The sequence below is a fragment of the Typha latifolia genome, chromosome 9 (genome assembly GCF_019914945.1).
Source record: "Typha latifolia isolate L0001 chromosome 9, TyphaL0001v2, whole genome shotgun sequence".
NCBI classification, from domain to species: Eukaryota; Viridiplantae; Streptophyta; class Magnoliopsida; order Poales; family Typhaceae; genus Typha; species Typha latifolia.
In genome coordinates this window covers 5131029-5137028 of record NC_133094.1, presented here as the reverse complement: position 1 = coordinate 5137028, position 6000 = coordinate 5131029, and positions in this window count along the sequence as shown.

Below are 6000 nucleotides of genomic sequence, written 5' to 3'. Positions count from 1 at the left end.
TAGGATTTCGAGTTTTCTTAATACAAATCGAGATTTCTTAATTTTCTAACTGGTGTGATCATTCGAACATATTTGTCTTTCTTTTTTAACACTTTTTATATATTAGTTGGTATCAAAGCCTCCTTTCCGCTTAGCAGCCCTCTGTTTTGCTTCCCAGCATCAGAATCCCATATTATGCCTATAAACATTGATAATTAAGTCTTAATAAACACCGACCATTACAAAAGAAAACATAAAACATCCATAAATATTGGTGATTAGTTAGATGCTAAGTATGAAACTTTCCTGACGTCGATTACGAGATTGAGATAGTTAAGTCTTACAATCACGTACACTAGATGACGTCTATATTATATATAGAACAATTAGAAAGATAGATATATTCACAAAAGAAGATGACCATCTATCTATCTATCTATAAAGATTGGTGATAAGTTAGATGTTAAGTATGGATATATCCTACGCGAGTACGTCCATAAAGATTGATAACTTAGAAGTCTTATGATCACACACCAAGTGACGTCCCTCCCGCTCCCAGTAAAAATGTATATTAAAAAACAAGTAGAAAAAGTAGATGGCATGAACCCCCCCTCCTCCTCAATGGTAGTAAGATAAGACATAATATTATGAGACTTTTATATACATATATGCATAGATACAAATCCACTCCGTGATATGATGATCACTTCTCCCATGCAAACGTCGTCCAAGAAAAATGTTGATACGTCATACATTAGATTGCTAGGTTTATGGAGTTCGGACGAAGTAGTAGGTATTGTAAATATATATATATATATAAATCTCTTCTTTGTCATATACTTAAAAAGAGAGAGAGAGAGAGAGAGAGAGAGAGAGAGAGAGAGAGAGAGAGAGAGAGAGAGAGAGAGAGAGAGAGAGAGAGAGAGAGAGAGAGAGAGAGAACCACTCCTTCAACGAGTCCACAGACTGCATGCATGCCTTTTCTCTCAAGATCGAGGCACCGTTCGTGCATGCATTAATATTGTTCAGTTGTACTTATCTCCAACAATCTCTTATATTTATTTATTGCTTGTTAGTCTGCTATGCATGTTAAGTCAAAGTCTACTATTTTATCATTACGCCAGAATTTGCTTATACGCCACGCCAGAATATGCTTATACTGGAGTATTTTTATACCTCATAACAAATTGTTTAAACTTTGGGTAATGTTTTAGTAGCGTATATGCAAATGCTATTAATCTCTTAGTTGGTAAAGATTCATACCAACGTTTAATTAGAAACGCTAGGCAAAATCTCTTTACCAGCGCTTATACACACCGGTGGTAACTAATATTCTGACAGTTGAAGTGCCACAATAAATATGTTAGCCATTATAAATAGTCATCAGCACAAATATTTCAGACAAAAATCATAAATGCTAGCTAATTTTTACTGTCAATTAATTAAGTTAGTTTAAGTTGGATGACCAATAGTTAAAATGCTAGGAAAACTATATGTGCCGGTATTTAGATACATGTCAGGCAACATAGATATACCAGCATTTATAAAATGTCGGAAATATAATTTTAGCCGACAGATTCATATGTTCAAAAATATTTATATTTCAACATTTAGATATGGTGGCAAATATTATTGTCCGACGTTTAGTAAGCGCCGATAAAAGTGCTTTTCACATCTATGTTTAAATGCCACAGAAGGTTTATACGTCGACATATATAAACGTTAGCATATGTTGCTTGGCCGACATATAAACACACAAACAAAAAAATATTTATTAAATTATAAAAATAAAGATATTAGAATTGATACTTCAAAATAACTTGTTAGATCAGCAAAATATCCAAAAGAATGACAAAATAACTAGTTAATCTCTTTATTATAATTTCAATAAATAAAGCATAACAAAATTTGTCTTCAAAAGAAGACATATGTTCAATACAAAAAAAAAATGTATCACCTTAAATAGTCAATATTTCATAATTATAATTTTCACTGTAAATAGAAATCTAACAAAATTGTCTTCCTAAATAAGACATATATATATATATCCAATCATAATAGAAATATATATATAACCAATCTATTTCATTTATTCGCTTGTTTGATCCGTAGAAAAAAAAAATGACATATGATCAGTTGCAAATTTGCACATAAAAAAAATTTATACAATTAAAGAATAAATAAAACAAGTAACCACACATACCAGATATGATGGCCAAGTAATTTTTATCCTGCAACATCACCTATTTTCTTAAGTTTCCTATAGTGCGAATTAAGTTTTCATTAATCCACTTCAACATAGACCTCCCAAAATTGTTGTCCTAACCTTTCTCCACCTATAATCATATCTCGGTGCTGAATAAAATTTTTTTGCTACTAAACGATGAGGTTTTCCAATAGACAACAAGTGTACTGCTTTTCCATCCTATAAAAACATTGACATATACCACACTCATAAATAAAATAAAAATCATATAATATAAATAAAATATCGTACATATAAGAGAAAAAAGTTTTACAGAATGATTTACTTTCCTTGATTTGTCCTATTGAATTCTCTTCCTTTTCTGTAGGCGAAACTGAAGTACAATGTATTGTTAGCCAATTTTTTAAAAAAATATGTAAAATATTATATATTACCTGATTTGAGAGAATTTCATGACTAAATAAGAAAGAATATGCATCTTTCTCATTTGGTTCATCAGAATTATGATGTTCAACATCAGCAGCATTTGGTTCATTGGAAATATTTTGTTAAGAAATATTCTATGTTTAAAAAGAATGAGTCATAATTTTACAACTGGTATATTATCCATCTGGTCAATATTAGCATCCCTTTTCATTAATAATTTTATTTCAGCCAACTCACGTTCAAAAAATTCAACTCTTTCTCGTAATGCATGATTTTCCTCTATACAGCTTTTTCTGCTATATACCACGAACACGGCCGCCTCTTTCTACATCATGTCATTGTGATCTTTTTCTTTTTCCACACCCTCCTCCAGTTGGCGAGTAGCTATTTTTTTCATCTCTAACTAAGAATATATATAAATTTTATTTAGTACTTGATGTTAAAATAAATAAAAAATGATGAAAATGAATATCATATAAGAAAGGCCAATATTAATTATCTAAGTAGGAAGGAAAATTATTGACTCACAACTTTTTCAGCACAATATGTACTCAAAGGTGTTCCATCTTTATAAAATGGGTAATCTTGTAAATCATAGCTCTCATTATATCTTCACCTTTTTTTTTTCTTTCACTATTTTTACCATTAGCAATATAATTCATAAGAGAAATACTTAAGTAATATATTAAATCTAAATGATTAAATAATAATTCACCTCTTCACAGATACAAGCAGTGTGGGTAGTAGTTTATTTTGCACGAATCATTTTGTTCTTCTCACAACATGCTTATATTCGTTAAAACACAAGTTTAATACAATATTTAAAACTAGATAAATAAGATTGCAAATAAATTAAAAGAGTATTACCTTTCCTTCTTCACTATTCCAATAATTGACTAGGCTTATCCATTATTGTGGTAGAACTCTAGGATCATAATCAGCAAGTCAGTCTTCATTATTGTCAGGAGAATCAAAGTGACGTCTTTTTAGTTCACATTTATAATCTTTCCACTTCTTTCCGAGAGCTTTCATAACCCATGTTTTATTTTTGTTTCATCAATATCATACTTTGAACAACATGTATCTATGTGCTTGTGCGAAAGTTGTATAATCTACTGTGATTATATCACCATCATGTAGAGGACGACCACCGAGTGATAAAAATTGTTTTCCATGATATGGACCATTGTTCAAGTCATCATTTCTCACCGGACAGTTAAATCTAGTGTGTGCACCATGTAAATAATGACTCTAAAATATTAGGCTTTCCTCCACTATATAACTATGTGAAAGATATCTGTGCAATAAAGTATAGTTCTAATATTATTCATGGCAAAAATAAAATAAGAGAAATTAGAGCATGCTTAAAAATATTCATACCTCTCAATTGGATACATCCAACAGTACTGCAAGATGAATAGTCAAAGTAATTTGTTGCTCTAACTGTTGTATATCCATTACATGGAGAACTTTGGAGCATAATTCTCTAAAGAAATTGTTTAATTCTAATAGTGCTGAATTGACATTTTTTGGCAAAATTTTTCTTGTATTAAGATATGATTGTCATGGCTTTTGAGACCTAATATTCTTCTTTCTTTGACACACACATGATTTGAAATATTCGATGCATAGCCATCTGAAAACTTTTCTTCTTTTAACACCTTACAGAATAACTCTTTCTCCATTCTGCTCAAAGAAAAATATGCCGGTGGAAGATATATTTTATTACCTCTTGCTATTAGATGTAGATCATGTCTTATGCCCATCTCCTTCTTGCAACAATAATGTTTTCCAATATGGTAATACAAAGAAAATACTTTTTTTCTTCTAATTATATTATTGATGCATGACATCTGGTTGTCCAGGTTTCTTCCAAATTTGATTATTATTATGCTTCCCCAAAGTATTGACCACATCTTTCACTTGTTCTAGAATATCTGATCCTGAAAGCTAAACAGGTGCTTTTGCATGGTCACTATTACCATCAAATGAAACTACATCATGTCGAAATTTATAACAAAAACTTTCTACCGTGCTTCAAATATTTTGAGCAGGTATCCTTATTACAAGAAGGACAAGCAAGTCAACCTTTGCTACTCCACCCAGATAAGCACGCATAACTTGGGAAATAAGTGAATCAGAATTAGAGTTTTTCTATCAACTTCTTTGATTAGGATCAAAACTCGGCCTGAAGATTAATTATGAACCAGATAAAAGAGCTAGTTCTTTCAAATTTATCTCTGTCGTAGGCCGCCGGTTATAAGATTTAACCACTGCTCATTAGTTTCTCTGATCAGATTATGTAATAATTTTAAGGAATTTGGTTATTTTTTATTTTATAAGACCACCTTTTATATATAGATATATAACTACTACAAAGTTGAGATTTTGCAGCACTTTCTTAGTACCAATTTCTAAACTATTGCTAATAAATTAATTAAGCAACAATTTAAGAAATACACTTTTGCTTCAATGCAGCTAAAGTGGATCCTTTATGAACATTTTGATTTATAATACTGCTACAACTAGATATTTAGTAGCAATTATTTTATAGTGCTGATAAATTTTATTAAGTAGCAGCAAAATTTAGCTGCTAAAAATTCTAGCAACATTTTTATTTTTATTTTTGTTGCCGAACATTAACAATTAGCAGCACTTATCTTTATTGCCACAAAAGTTGAATATTAATAGACTTTAGGCAAATTTATCAAAAGCACCTTACATTTTATATGTAATATCATTAGCACCCTATCATACGGATATTTATCATTTGACCCTATATTTTACTTAAATTTTCTCAAAAACACTATGTCATTAGTTTTCTTAATGGTAAATTACCATACAAATGAGTTAAGTAATTAGAGATGTAAAATGACCTTAAAACCCTTAAATATTTTTATTAACTTAAAAATAAGAGAAACTAATCAAAAACACTATACATTTTGCTTTTCTTATTATTTACACCTTACGTTATGTGTATTTATCATTCAACCTCTACATTTTGAGTTTAATACCGCAATATTAGGTTTTCTATCTGAAAGTAATCATACGCATTAGTTAGCTTTAACTGTAGGTATAAAATGATCAAAGAGCTATGGGTACCAAGTCAAAAAGAAAAGAAAAAAAAATTGAGAATGTATATATATATATATAGGTATTTAAATTTTTTAATTTTTTTATACTAATAGAAAATTCTTCATTCCGTCGTGTTCTTTCAGGTTAAATTTAAACCAAAGTTATTTTGATTATTTTTTAAGATTAAATCTATGATTTAGTAAATATGTACAGAAGTCACTCTAAGTTAAATTTAAACTAACACCGTTTGGGAGATAGGAATTTCATCAAATTTTATTTTTTTTCTTTTACAAAACCAAAATACCCTTGAGTTG